The sequence below is a fragment of the Arachis ipaensis genome, chromosome B06 (assembly GCF_000816755.2).
Source record: "Arachis ipaensis cultivar K30076 chromosome B06, Araip1.1, whole genome shotgun sequence".
Lineage (NCBI taxonomy): Eukaryota > Viridiplantae > Streptophyta > Magnoliopsida > Fabales > Fabaceae > Arachis > Arachis ipaensis.
Window position 1 is genome coordinate 55,860,503 of NC_029790.2, and position 16,289 is coordinate 55,876,791.

A 16,289-nucleotide genomic window follows, 5' to 3' on the forward strand; every position below is an offset into this window, starting at 1 on the left:
ATAAAATGGTATTTTTTAATTGGTTAAAACGACATTTGAAACCGACATTTTTATCGAGTTAAAATGGCATTTCATGTTTAAAATGACATTCATAAACTGCTGTTTTTACTGAATAAAAATGACATTTTTTATCGTTTAAAAATGAATTTTTAACTATTATTTTTACCACGTGAAACAAACAATTTTTTGTTTAAAATTTTACAATAACAAAAAATTAAACCCATAAACAAAATATTACCTAACTCAAATAAAATATCAAACATAATATATAACTTTTTTTATTAGTATTAGAAATCAAAAGTAATAATTTCTATACAAATAATTAAGCAAATTATATCCACTAACTATTACTTTTTCTATACAAATAATTAAGCAAATTATATCCACTAACTATTACTTTGAGAAGTATTAGCATAGGCATGCAAAAAAAGGAGCTCGAAGGACATGAGCTGTGAGCTAAAAAGTTGACTTCTGGCATCATAATATTTCTAGTAGCATTGGCATGAGCTCGAGAAATTAACCCACCAGAATTCCTAGTCTCCAAAGAACTTTCCTTGACTTTCCACTGATTTTAAACCTCTTCAAATTCTTGTCTTGAAGAACCTTCTTTATAGCCACAGTTTCACCAGTCCCCAAGCAATACCCCTGAACAACAAAACACAGAAAATTTTAACCATAGTATATATAGCATATAGATATTATAAAATGCTTAAGCTTCCCAAGTTTAGATACCAAATGTCCAGATAGATTAGAGTTATCAAGATTCCTGCAAAAAGTAACACAAGATGATCAATTTAAAAAAAATGTCAATGGAACACTAACTACTTCATTCAACTTAAAATTCATAATGTCTATTTCCAATCACACAAAAACCTAAAGCATCCTACAAGACATACAACTAAGAATAAATAATACAGAAACTTAAAGCATCATTCGATCATTACAGCATTTAAGTATCAAAATTCTACCTACTAGTTTGTCAGATTAAAGTTTAGAATGTAATGAGTCACAGTAAGCATCACCTTTCATGGAATAAGAGTAACCTTTCTTCACAAACTAAACCAAGCTCTGCAAATATATAAGATGGACAAGTTATACAATGGGCTGAGAAATAAATTAACAAGGTGCTACCTTGTAATAAAGAAGCTAAAGAAAGTGCAAGAGGCATGCTTTCATCCAAGTCCTGAGTCCCACATTCTGTAATCACCCTATGAAGAACAGCTAGCAAGAGCCTGCAACAAATTCAACTATTTAACTCAAATTCATAGTAGAACAAATGCAATATTTGCATCAAGGACATTTTACTCTATGGATAACCATGAGTTCCAAGAACCCAATCAAGAACAAGACTTTACCTACAAAACAAGACTTTTTAATATTTTTGTGATAACCTTTCTAGTTCCTGTGAATGGAATCATGATAACCAAAATCAATAAAAAAAAAAGCCATCACCAGAATCTTCAGGTGTGAATATCAATCACTTTCTTCAGAATTTGAGAAGCAAACAAAAAAATAAAAATAAAAAAACAGAAAAAAAAGAGGAAGTAGCATCATTAAATTCTAATCGCTAGTGAAGCCTCCATTGGAATTGATATTGTTAAAGAATTTAGGAGGTCAAGCTTCCATGTATTGACCCTTTCCTATTAACGATTTTGTAGATCAGAAGAGTCTTGGACATTAGCCTTATGATTTTTTTTTTTCTTTTTGTATGGATACATAACAAAATATTTCAGAAAAAAATGAATATATCAAATTTCTAGGTCTATCTTTTCTCTAGTATTATATCCATAATGTGTTAATTGTTATGTTCATTTAGTAGAGATGATAGCCAAATACCTTAAAGAAGCAATGGTGTTGGAAGAAGGGGAAGACCTCATAACTAAGACAAAAGAATGAAGCTACTAAAGGTGTTTGAGATTTGAAGGTTCACCATGATTGCCTTGCTGCATTTATCAAGTTTCTTAAATAGATAAAGTTGTTCTCCACTCCTTTTTAAAAATATTATTCCATCAAATTAATAAATAATACAATACTCCAGTTTCAATAACAACTTAAAGGACACTTAGAAATTTTTTTGCCCCGAGCACTCCCCGTTTAAATTTATAAAATATATATACTTTATTATCTAGAATAAGCTAACCTTGGTTGACCAATTGTATTCTATGTCGATCTAACTGAATTATTCACTACTTACTTGGTTTAATTTGATTGTTAGCTTTCACGCCTAAAATATGTTCCTAGCCAATGCCAGTAGCTTGTCAAGGTCCCAAAAGTTGATGATGCACTTGTCAAAGTCTTTTTCTACTGATAACAAACTGAGTAAATTGAGTATATATATATATATTTTGTAGCACGATAAAAGTTTGGTAAGAACAACAATCATATCATAATTGACGGCTTCATCAAATGTGAACATGTATATATATATATATATATGTATAGTGGTAGTGCTAGCTAGCTATATCTCTTTCTAAACAATTGATTAGATTAAATGGGGCCAGACTAATTACGTATGTAGATATCATATATATGGTCTCAAAAAACTAGCTGATGAGCTATATATAGATAACATAAATATTCTTCTTCATGTTTATATGAATGTGAATTCTTCAAAAGGGATATGAACAACATTGAATGGTCCTTGTGTTAGTTGGTTATTTAAAAATATTAGGCTTATATATGCTAGTTAGGACGGTAAATAAAGTCAACTAATCTATGTTAGTTGTGCATATGGACCAAGTGGAATAAGAAGGATCCAATTGGAGATGAATGAGAAAATTTAAGAAATACTACTAGCTGAATTTTGTCAGCAGCCCCAGAAAAATACTACCAGAACCAGGTCGAATCTGCAAAGTTCAAACATAATGTACCTTCAAATATTAAAAGGTAACAACAAATCAAATAGATAAATATACCAAAATTGAAGAATCTTACCCGATTGAGATAAGTAACCTTTCACCAAAATTGAAAAATATAACCAAAATTGAGATAAATATACCAAAATTGAAAAATATAACCAAAATTGAAGAATCAGCTGCCCCAATTGTTGATTCCTGCACCCTTCTACATAGAATAAGGTTAATCCATTCCCAACACTAATAGCCATATAATATATTAAGAAAATGCAATAACTAAGAGTAACCTGGTACTCAGAAAATTGGCCTTTCACAAATCTAAGAACCAAACTTGTCTTCCCTACTCCCATGTCCCCAAGAAGTACCTGCCAGATCATTAATCATTATTCATCACCTGATTATTCAGGCTTGCCTCTTTTTCTAATGATATTGATAAAAGTATATAAAATTGTAATATAATTATTTATGAACTAAGCTTATTTACCTCTTTTTTTTTCAGGTAGTTTTTACCGTCTCTAAAGCATATGATCGGCAACATACTATGTGGAGCTGTTTCAATTCTTAAGACATCCTGAAATAGTGTGCATACGAACAAATGAAAGAGGCAAAAAATATTTCCGAGCCCACCGATCACACAGTAAGATGATATCTTAGAGAGCTACGATAATCAGAGCACTATTTCATTTTAACTTTAACTAATACAATATGAGGCATCATAAAACAAGACATCAAAATAGAATAACATGAAATGAATTCAATTAACAATCATCATTCCTACCAACAAAGAAGTATGAAGTGAATATACTTACAAGGTCTACATTTGAGTTCAATGCTATAGACGGCATAGAGAACCATGGCGGCAAGTCAACTACAGCATGTATCACATACCAATTAAATCACCAAATCAGAAGGATTGAAGAAAAAATAAAGGTTACTACTCACTCTCAAGAAATACTATCTAAGATGTACATTTCAATGCTCCACAAATTTGAGATCAAATAAGAAATACTGGTTCTTCCAAATCAAATAATATTATATCCTACTTTTCAAAATTAACATTGGTCATCAGTTAAAACTAAACTGATAAAATACTTTCATGAGTAAAGGCTAAACTCCATAATATGTAAGTGGAATCAAAATTTATACTCCATTAATGAACTAGTTGACAATTGAAGACGATCATAATCACACTGCAATGGAAAAACATTAGTTGATAACATAAAGTAAACTTTTAAATAACCAAAATTACCTCTTAAGAAGATCATAGTTATCACCTGGATAATCGGAGAATCAGGTTCCAGTTCTGTCATAAAAGCATTGATAAGGGCAGAATTTAGTTGAAGCATTTCATCAGGCATGTTGTGTGCTAGTAAAATAAAAATGAATTCACATAGAAAAATATATTAGTTATACATGGAGAAATTCACATAGATTTTATCAATAGAAAGGGTGTCTAATGAAATTTTCTTTTAGGAGTCAAATCAAACTCTAAATCTTTTTATCAATAGAAAGGGTGTCTAAAGTCTCCATTAAATCTAAATTACTGCTGATGCTAACTAAACTTCCAAATATATTAATACTCCTCCTTCTCCTTCTAAAGTTCAACATGAAGGAACAGGAGATTATAAGGGTCACACCTGAAATGGGATTGAATGAAGAAAGGGGTCTCCAGACTTGCCATATTCTTTGGCAGCAGATTCCTGAAGCAATCTCGACCACGGTTGCCCTTGTCCCACGTCACCAAAATTTAAAGCTTTCAATAAAACAATCCACCACATAGTAAGATATAAAGCATGAGCTTTCATATTAAGAATAAATGAAAAATTAAAAATTACAAGCAACATTAGAAGTACCAAATTATATCAAATCAAATGAAATAAAAGAAAAGGACATAATCATTATCAGAAGTGAATTGTTGAATAGCAAAACAGAACATTTATAATGTAAGAATGGAAACAAATAAATAATCATGGATTCACTTTTTTTTTCTTTTTTGGAAGAATTAAAGCAAATTTGATATGGATAGACAAGAATATTCACAGTTAGTGTTGCCAACTTCATGAACAAATAGAACAATTATCAAGAATTTAAAGAATGTACTCTACAATTTACATCTGAAAAGAATTTGATTGTTAACCTACTTTTTCGGGACTATGATGCATTTGCTTTAGCATAGGATGCCATGTTATTGATTGCTGCATTCACCTTCTCTAGTAAAATAAAGAAAAGAGAAAAGAATTTAAAACCTGCTGGATTGCTCCAAGAGATTTTCATTTAAAAACCAGAAGTAATGAAAAAAAATTGAAAGGATTTAACAATGACAACTAAATTTTTCATTTTTCTTTCTCTGAGCATGCAATTTACACAGATGTTAAGATGAACTCAAATTACTTAAGATGACAAGGAATCTAGTTCACTTATAGTAACATGGAACATGTTGGTGAACTCAGTTATTCAAGGCAAGACCAAATACTAGAAATTGACATGACCAAGTGCACCAAAAGCTATGTAGAATTGATTTTTCATAAGATCCAATTATATTCTTGCAATTATATTATATTACATACATGCATATAGAAAGAAAATCAGGCAAGTGTTTCAACTTTCAATTACCAAATCAAATATCAAAACATGACATAAGACCTCCTACTTCAGCAAACAAAAATACTCGGAAGGAATTATCCGCCTAATTTTATATTGCACAGATCTTCTATAATATCAAAATTTAATAATATTTTCAAAATATTTTTAAGCTAATAAGGTATTCCGGTTAGATTTTTGAGTGAATTTTTTTCATCTACTTTGACTAAACTAAACCACTCTATATAATTGTGATGATCCTATACCTTTAGTAATACTGATATTATATATCTAAGAGCAATTTTACAGAAAGGTTAATCTGATGTTAGAAAATTTTATCAAAAGCCTAGAAATCAAGGAAATTAAATGCTTAATTTGATAGTAAGCAAAAGCAAACAACAATTGATATTAAATTTCAGAAAAAAGTGAAAAGAAGAACGGAAGACCTAATGTGGCGCTGGCGGATCAGGACCTTGGCATGGTGGATTGACTTGGCCATGCCGGCCTTGAAGAGAAGAGTCTGGAGGTGGTGCTCGAGGAAGTTCTCAACGGTGAGAGCAAGGACGTAATCACAAACGTGAAGAGAAAGCGGAATCAAAATGTAGAAGCTCGCAGCAACAATGTTGTTGCGGCAGCGAGGTGATGAACGAAGCAGCAAGGGAGATGAGAGGCGATGGCTAACCTTTAGATCGAAGCCAGAACAAGATCATAGAAGCTCATTGGAGGCAGCGGCGAGGAGATGAACGATGGCAGTGAACGGCGAGGAGATTCTAGTCGGAGAACGCCGCTGAGGAGATCCTTGCTACAGATCGCGCGCGGAGTAGATCCCAGTGGTAACGTCGTTACCTTACAAAGACACAGTGCGTTAGTTTTGCAATTAGGGTTGGAATCAGATAGAATGCGTGACTACGTGGATTTTTTTAAATAATGGACCCAAATAATGGCGGTTTTAAACCGCCAAAATCATCAAAAACCGCCATTTTGCGCACATTAATTACGGCAATAACATAATACGCCATAGTATCTGAATATTATGGCGGATATATCAGAATGCCATATTATTAATGCCCTTTTAAGATCTTTTTATTGTAGTGACCTGCCAATGTTAAGGCAATCAGAAGCTTTCTGGGGGATTGATGAGAAAACTTTTGCGTGGTCTAGAAATTTGCGGATAAATCCTCGTTGCAAGTATAGTTTCTAAACCTTCAAAAGTCCTTTCATACAAACGTTTTGGTTGTCACAAGTAACAAACCCCTTAAAATTGATAACCGAGTATTTAAACCTCGGGTCGTCTTCTCAAGGAATTGCAGGGAAGAATGTTCTTATTATTGGTTATGAAGATTGTAAATTGGGGGTTTTGGAAGTAAGGTGGGAATATATTATATGACAAGTAAAATAAAATAATAATAATAAAATCTCTTGGCATGGTATAAGAAATTGGAAGTCCAGACTTAGTTATCCTTATCAATAACAATGAAAGTCGAATCTTAATTCCACTTGGTCAACCTTTACTAAAATAAAGGAAAGTCAAGGGACTAATTAGTTTGATCTTCGAATCCTATTTATTTCCTAAGAAAAGGTTGGGATTATTGAAGCTCAATTCAATTAGCAAAGATAACAGTTATCAATTATGCTGTTGAGTTGGATAATTCCTGAGTTACTGATTTCTTAACCAAAATCAATAGGGAGAATATCTAAATTAAATTAAAAGCATTCATGTAAATAAAGCAATCAAACTACGTCTAAACATAAATTCAAGTCATAACATGGAAAGGTTCATAAGCCAATTGGACAACATATCTAATACAAGCATTGAAGCATCTAAAAGTAAAAAGAGAAATATAAAGTAAAAAGAATGTTGAACCTGGGATTTAGAGGCACTCCTAAAACTAAGAGAAATCCTAAATCCTAATCCTAAGAGAGAGGAGAGAACCTCTCTCTAAAAACTACATCTACTCCTAAAATTGTGAATGTGAGAGCCTCCTTATGAATGGATGCATTCTCCCACTTTATAGCCTCTAATCTGTATTTTTTGGGCCGCAAACTGGGTCGAAAACAGCCCGGAAATTGCTGGAGAAGAATTCAAAAACGCTGATTTCCGTCACTACGATGCGGCCGCATGGATCACGCAGTCACGTCGCCTAGCCTCAGGGGAACTATAAGATATTATATATCAAATCGAAGCCCCGGACGTTAGCTTTCCAACGCAACTAGAACCGCGTCGTTTGGACCTCTGTAGCTAAAGTTATAGCCATCTGAGTGCAAAGAGGTCAGGCTGGACAGCTTAGCAACTTCTTCATCTTCTTGTATTCCTTCCACTTTTGCATGCTTCCTTTCCATCCTCCAAGTCATTCCTGTCCTATAATATCTGAAAACACTTAACACACATATCAAGAAATAACTTATTCAATTTAATTCCCTACTTTTTCATATCATCCCATGTTCCCATAAAATTTCCCACACTTAAATTTTACACAATATCTATCTTAAGCTAACCAAGGATTCAACTTGGGATTCTTATTTTTTTTTTTCTGCTTAAGGCTAGTAATGTGGTTATAAAACAGAAGGGATTTAAAAGCTCAAGGGGGCTAACAAGGGTGATGTAAAAGGTAGGCTAATTTTAGGATAAGTAAGCTAAAATCAAACAATGGCCTCAATCATATGCAATCATGTAAATACACTAAATATTGGACATATAGAATGGAACAAAAAAATAGATTACAATCATAGAGAAGGAAACACACAAGAATAAAATATTTATGGTTAAATAATGTAACCATATAAATAAGCTCAAATCTCACAGGTTGTGTGTTCTTTAGCTCAAAAACCATGTTCCAAATACAACTTTAAACAAGTTTTAACATAAATTTTTTTTTTTAAATTAGTGAAATGCTATAAAATTTCTTGAAAAAGAAAATATTACTTCAACCAAGTAGTAACTAAATGCATAAAATCAAATAAACATGCAATTAAATATGCAAATGCAACAACTAACAAGAAAAAATAAAACATTGGTGTTTGAGATAGGAAGGTACTAACCCACGGAGATCAGGATCGACCTCCCCACACTTAAAGATTGCACCGTCCTCGGTGCATGCTGAGATGTGCAAGTGGACGGGTTATTTTAACTGTTGCTTTTCTCTAAAGATTGTGCAGATGGACTTGTCTGTCTCCCCATGTAAACGTCTTCCGGGTCTCTTCCTGGTGGCCATCCTGAAAGAAAAAGGAAAGAAAGGTAACCCAATAATAGAGATAACAAAAATAAATGAAGTATGGTTGGGTTAATGCCAAATGAAAAGGACTCATTTACATGGTAGCTACAACATGTAAGTGAGAAAACAATAGAAGCCATGGCATACCAGTGGTACAGAATATGCAACAATGGGGAAGAGAGTGGGGAAGAAAAGATAATATAAATTAAAAATCAATACAAAAGTAATACAGGTATAAAAGATTGGCATTGGTTTAAATAATATTACCTAACCAGAATAAAACAAGTCATAAGCACCAAGATAATACCAGAAAAGAAATAATAGTTGAATAAGAATATTTGAACACCAATGGTAAAATAATAAATTTAGAAAAATAAAAATATGCAATGAATGAAAGTATGCAAATAAATAAAATAAAATAAAATGAGAGGGAAAAAGGAGGAAAAGAAGAAAAACAAAGTGGGAAAGGAGGGAGAAGGAAGAAATTTGGATTAGAAAAGAGAAGATAAGAAAATTGGCACTAATCTGGATAGGTTGTGCGACGCTGGCGACACGGTCGCGTGGGTGACGCGGTCTCGTGGTGCGCAATAAGGTTGGGTGATGCGGATGCGTGGGGCACGCGATCGCGTGACTTGATTTGTGCTAGTAGCGCGAGTGCAGCCTCGCGGTCGCACAACTCTCTGTTCAAAATTCAGTATTGCCAAAATCTAGGGTGACGCGGTCGCGTGGTTGACGCGATCGCGCGGGTGGCCTTATTTCCAATATGACGTGGCCGCGTGGGTGACGCGTTCACGTGGCAGGGCTTGTGCTACTAGCACGGGTCCAGCCCAACTCCAGCTTAACTTTCTGCCATACATCATTTTTACGCCGATTTCAGGTCACGCGGCCACGTGGATGACGCGGTCGCGTGGGAGGCCATTATTCCCATATGACGTGGTCGCGTGGGGTGATTTATGCCATTGGCACGCCTCCAGCGCTGCTCCTGCAAAACTCTCTGTTCATATTAATATTGTCTCCCATCTCCTTGCGACGCGGACGCGTCGCTGATGCGGTCGCGTCGCGTGCTCGCTTTTTTTTTTTTGGATAATCTGAAAAAAGATGCAGAATACAGTGTTAATGCAAAACTCTAGGTTCAATATAATAAAATAAAATAAAACTCGAAAACAAATAAATAAAAATGAAAAATGAACGATCATACCATGGTGGGTTGTCTCCCACCTAGCACTTTTAGTTAAAGTCCTTAAGTTGGACATTTGGTGAGCTTCCTGTTATGGTGGCTTATGTTTGAACTCATCCAGGAATCTCCACCAATGTTTGTGATTTCAGTAACCTCCGGGGTCCCAAACTAGGCGCAGAAAGCCTTCAAGTAAGTTAAAGCAAGTGATCAGGCCCCAATTGTGGTGATTGATAGAATGGATTCCGGGGTCCCAGACCGTGCCTTTGCACCCGTCTTTTGGTTGAGCAATATTGTTCACTCCGGGTGGCAAGCAGTCTGAATTCTCACGTAAGCGGCCAAACAACTTCCTAGACCCATTCAGTTGAGCTTTATACCAATCTTTGCGTTTAAACTTAAAGCTTCCAACCATAATGAACCTTGCAGGACAGTTCTTACCACTGACCATCTTCCTCCTACTCTTAATGCCACAAAGAGTTCTAAGTTGACCATCCGTCTCTAGTAGCCCATATTCAAGTGGAATTAGAAAGCTAAGGGATATGAATTTTACCCACTTGAATGTTGTGAAGGATGATGGCAACTTAGGGGGAGGTGTTTTTAATGAAATTGCAAGCTCCACTCCCTTGTGCTCTTCTCTGATAATTACCACCTCTTTGCAACCTTCTTTAATTTCAACCTCTTCCTCTTGGTAGCTTTCTTCCAATTCAATCTCCTCTTCATTGCTTTCCAAGGGCATGGGAGGTTGTGCTTCTTCTTCTTGAATCTCCATCTCTTGATCAACCTCTTCCAAGTCTTCAACTGTGATATGCCTTGGAGGTTGTACACCCTCCTCAGCATCAATTTCAAACGTCTTGGAAGGGGTTCTATGACTAGACTTTCCCATGGTGGTTCTGCATCTCCTAAGTCTTCAACCCACTCTTCTTCTTGAATAATGACAGCTTCTTCTACTTGTTCTAGCACGAATTCATTCTCTGTCTTATCCACTGGAGTTTCTGGTATCTCCTTCATGCTACGCTCTTCGTTAGACTGTTCACATGGGGCTGTGGCTGATCCTTGTGTATTTGAGCGCCTAGAAACCCATTGAATTACTACTTGCTCTAGTTGTCGAATGGTTGCCTGAAATCGATCCACTGTTTCCTTGAAACGATCCTTTGTCTCTTGATGCACTCGGCTTTCATAAATAGGATAATAGTACTCTTGGATTGATGGATATGGAGATGATGAATATTGAAGTGGTGATTCTTGTGAGTAATTGGGTTGGAATTGGGGTGGTTCTATATATGGTTCATATGGCTCATAAGGTTGCTGGTATGGTGGTTGAGGGTTAGGGTCATATGGAGGTGAATGGCGGAAAGGGGCTTGTGAGTTTGGTGGTCCAAAGTTATGTTAAGGAAAGGATTCATAGGCATATGGTGGTGGTTGTTGATAGTCCATTGGAGGTGGTTGTTGCCATGAGGATTGATCAAGTCCTTGTGGCTCCTCCCATCTTTGATTGTTCCAACCTTGATGCCTGTTCTCATTGTAATTTCTTCTTCCTGCAACATAATTGTAACCAGACTCATAGCCAAAGGGGTGAGAGTTCATAGTAGTAAATAAAAATAAAAACAAATTAAAATTAAAAGGTTATTTAAATTTTGAATTTGAAAATTAAATTTTGAAATTTGAAATTTGAAAAAAAAATTTTAATTTGAATTTTAAAAAAAATTTTAATTTTGAATTTTGAAATTTGACTTTTGAAATAAGATAAGATAAGATAAAAATTTTAAAATAAAAATCAATAACCTCTTAATTTAATAAAAAAATAAAAATAAAAACAAATCAAAAAGCAAATATTTACAATAACCAATAATAAGGCACATGTTTGCAATTCCCCGGCAACGGCGCCATTTTGTTGAGAGAACTTTTGCGTGGTCTAGAAATTTGTGGATAAATCCTCGTTGCAAGTATAGTTTCTAAACCTTCAAAAGTCCTTTCATACAAACGTTTTGGTTGTCACAAGTAACAAACCCCTTAAAATTGATAACCGCGTATTTAAACCTCGGGTCGTCTTCTCAAGGAATTGCAGGGAAGTATGTTCTTATTATTGGTTATGAAGATTGTAAATTGGGGGTTTTGGAAGTAAGGTGGGAATATGTTATATGACAAGTAAAATAAAACAATAATAATAAAATCTCTTGGCAGGGTATAAGAAATTGGAAGTCCAGACTTAGTTATCCTTATCAATAACAATGAAAGTCGAATCTTAATTCCACTTGGTCAACCTTTACTAAAATAATGGAAAGTCAAGGGACTAATTAGTTTGATCTTCGAATCCTATTTATTTCCTAAGAAAAGTTTGGGATTATTGAAGCTCAATTCAATTAGCAATGAGAATAGTTATCAATTATGCTGTTGAGTTGGATAATTCCTGAGTTACTGATTTCTTAACCAAAATCAAAGAGAGAATATCTAAATTAAATTAAAAGCATTCATGTAAATAAAGCAATCAAACTACGTCTAAACATAAATTCAAGTCATAACATTGAAAGGTTCACAAGCCAATTGGGCAACATATCTAATACAAGCATTGAAGCATCTGAAAGTAAAAAGAGAAATATAAAGTAAAAAGAATGTTGAACCTGGGATTTAGAGGCACTCCTAAAACTAAGAGAAATCCTAAATCCTAATCCTAAGAGAGAGGAGAGAACCTCTCTCTCTAAAAACTACATCTACTCCTAAAATTGTGAATGTGAGAGCCTCCTTATGAATGGATGCATTCTCCCACTTTATAGCCTCTAATCTGTGTTTTCTGGGCCGTAAACTGGGTCGAAAACAGCCCGGAAATTGCTGGAGAAGAATTCAAACACGCTGATTTCCGTCACTGCAATGCGGCCGCATGGATCACACGGTCGCGTCGCCTAGCGTCAGAGGAACGATAGCATATTATATATCAAATCAAAGCCCCAGACGTTAGCTTTCCACTGCAACTGGAACCGCGTTTGGACCTCTGTAGCTAAAGTTATAGCCGTTTAAGTGCGAAGAGGTCAGGCTGGACAGTTTAGCAACTTCTTCATCTTCTTGTATTCCTTCCACTTTTGCATGTTTCCTTTCCATCCTCCAAGTCATTCCTGCCCAATAATATCTGAAAACACTTAACACACATATCAAGGCATCTAATGGTGATAAGAAAGGATTAATAATAAGCAAATATAAGATCAAAGAAGCATGTTTTCAATCAAAGCACATAATTAGGAAGGCAAATGTAAAAGCATACAAATAGTATGAATAAGTGGGTAAAGAGTAGATAAAAACCACTCAATTGAGCACAAGATAAACCATAAAATAGTGGTTTATCAGGCATGCATGATTCTATAGGAGGTTTATAAAGGATTTTTTGAAAATTGTAAAACCTCTGAGCAATCTGCTAGCTGCTGACACGCCATTTGTGTTCGACATAGAGTGTCTGCAGGCGTTTGAAACTTTGAAAGCTAAGCTGGTCACAGCACCAGTTATTTCTGCACCAGACTGGACATTACCATTCGAACTAATGTGTGATGCCAGTGACCATGCCATTGGTGCAGTGCTGGGACAGAGGCATAACAAGCTTCTGCACGTCATTTACTATGCCAGCCGTGTTCTAAATGATGCACAAAAAAATTACACAACCATAGAAAAAGAGTTGCTTGCAGTGGTTTACGCCATTGACAAGTTTAGATCCTATTTAGTAGGTTCAAAGGTGATTGTGTATACTGACCATGCTGCCCTTAAATACCTACTCACAAAGCAGGATTCAAAACCCAGGCTCATAAGATGGGTGTTGCTTTTGCAAGAGTTTGATATAGAAATAAGAGACAGAAAAGGGACAGAGAACCAGGTAGCTGATCACCTGTCCCGGATAGAACCAGTAGCAGGGGCGTCTCTCCCTCCTACTGAGATCTCTGAGACCTTTCCGGATGAGCAACTCTTCGCCATTCAGGAAGCACCCTGGTTTGCAGACATTGCAAATTATAAAGCTGTGAGGTTCATACCCAAGGAGTACAGCAGGGTGCAAACGAAAAAACTAATTTCTGATGCAAAGTACTACTTATGGGATGAACCATATCTCTTTAAGAGATGTGCAGACGAAATGATCCGCAGATGCGTACCTAGAGAGGAGGCACAGAAGATCCTATGGCATTGCCATGGATCACAGTATGGAGGACATTTCGGAGGTGAGCGAACAGCCACTAAGGTCCTCCAATGTGGGTTCTACTGGCCTACTCTCCATAGAGATGCCCGAGAGTTTGTGCGTAATTGTGATAGTTGCCAGAGAGCTGGTAACTTACCTTATGGTTACGCCATGCCTCAACAGGGGATCTTAGAGATTGAGTTATTTGATGTATAGGGTATTGACTTCATGGGTCCTTTTCCACCATCATACTCAAACACTTACATTCTGGTGGTAGTAGACTACGTATCTAAATGGGTAGAAGCAATTGCCACACCTACTAATGATACTAAGATAGTGCTGAAGTTCCTCCAGAAACATATCTTCAGCAGATTTGGTGTTCCCAGAGTACTCATCAGTGACGGGGGCACTCATTTCTGCAATAAATAGCTTTACTCTGCTATGGTCCGATATGGAATTAGCCATAAAGTAGTAACTCCATATCATCCACAGACAAATGGGCAGGCTGAAGTCTCTAATAGAGAACTAAAAAGAATCCTGGAACGGACTGTAATTACCCGTAGAAGGGATTGGGCAAAAAGTTTGGATGATGCTCTGTGGACATACAGAACTACATTCAAAACTCCTATAGGGACCTCTCCATACCAGCTTGTGTATGGAAAGGCCTGTCATCTGCCCGTGGAACTGGAACATAAGGCCTACTGGGCAACCAGATTCCTAAACCTGGATGCTAAGTTAGCTGGAGAGAAAAGATTACTCCAGCTGAATGAGCTAGAGGAATTCAGAGTCAATGCTTTTGAAAATGCAAAAATTTATAAGGAAAAAGCAAAAAGGTGGCATGATAAGAAACTGTCATCTAGAGTCTTTGATCCAGGATAGAAGGTTCTGCTGTTTAACTCTAGGCTCAGATTATTCCCCGGGAAATTAAAATCCCGGTGGAGGGGACCATATGTGAGTACAAGTGTGTCACCATATGGATATGTTGAGCTTCAGGATATTGACTCTGACAAAAAGTTCATTGTTAATGGACAGAGAATCAAACATTATCTTGAAAGCGATGTTGAGCAAGAATGCTCAAAACTGAGACTAGACTAAAGCTCAGTAAAAAGTCAAGCTATTGACATTAAAGAAGTGCTTATTGGGAGGCAACCGAATTTTTATTTATCTATGTTAATTTCCATTTTCCATTGTTATTTTATATTTTCCTTAGGTTGATGATCATGTGGACTCACAAAAACAACTGCAAAAATCAAAGCAAAATCAAAAACAGCATTAAAAACAGCACACCTTGGAGGAGGAACTTACTAGTGTTTAAACGGCAGTAAGGATAGCAGAGTGGGTGTTAAATGCCCAGTCTGGCACCATTCTGGGCGTTTAACGCCAGGATTGGCACTCCAAGGGGCGTTCACACGCCAAAATGGTGCAAGGATTAGAAATCCTTGGCACCTCAGGATCTGTCGACCCCACAGGATCCCTACCTACCTCAGCACAATCTCTTTCTTCTTCACACATTCCAATAACACCATTCACTAAATACTCTCCCCCATCACCTCTTAACCACTCACACCTCTCCATCTCCTCTAATTTCTTCTTCTTATCCTCCCTTCTTTCTTCTTTTGCTCGAGGACGAGCAAACCTTCTAAGTTTGGTGTGGAAAAAGCATTGCTTATTGTGTTTCCATAACCATTTATGGCACCTAAGGCAGGAGAAACCTCTAGAAAGAGGAGAGAAAAGGCAAAAGCTTCCACCTCCGAGTCATGGGAGATGGAGATATTCATCTCAAAAGCCCATCACTAAGAAAAGGATGGAGCAAACAAGAGAGCCCACTCATGGACCTCAACAAGAGCATTCCACTATCCTCCATGAAATTAGAGAGGACCAAAAGGCCATGAGAGAGAAGCAACAAAGGCAAGGAAGAGACATAGAGGAGCTAAAGCACATCATAAGATCTTCAAGAGGAAGAACAAGCCGCCATCACTAAGGTGGACCCGTTCTTTAATTTCCTTGTTCTTTACTTTCTGTTTTTCGTTCCCAATGCTTTATGTTTTATTTATGTTTGTGTCTTATTACATGATCATTAGTGTCGTAGTGTCTATGCCTTAAAGCTATGAATGTCCTATGAATCCATCACCTTTCTTAAATGAAAAATATTTTCTGAAAAAGAAAAAGAAGTACATGAATTTCGAATTGTAAAACAGATTAATTATTTTGATGAGGTGGCAATGCTTTTTGTTTTTTTGAATGAATGCTTGAATAGTGCATATTTTTGAATTTGTTGTTTATGAATGTTAAAATTGTTGGCTCTTGAAAGAATGATGGAA

General features: G+C 36.0%; 1 long non-coding RNA gene across 1 annotated transcript; it reads right to left on the reverse strand.

Moving 5' to 3' along the window:
* LOC110262477 lies at positions 360–986 on the reverse strand. Its single transcript, XR_002349714.1, has 2 exons — positions 733–986; positions 360–645 (listed from the first exon to the last, which is right to left on the reverse strand). It is a non-coding gene; the product is annotated as an uncharacterized LOC110262477 (long non-coding RNA).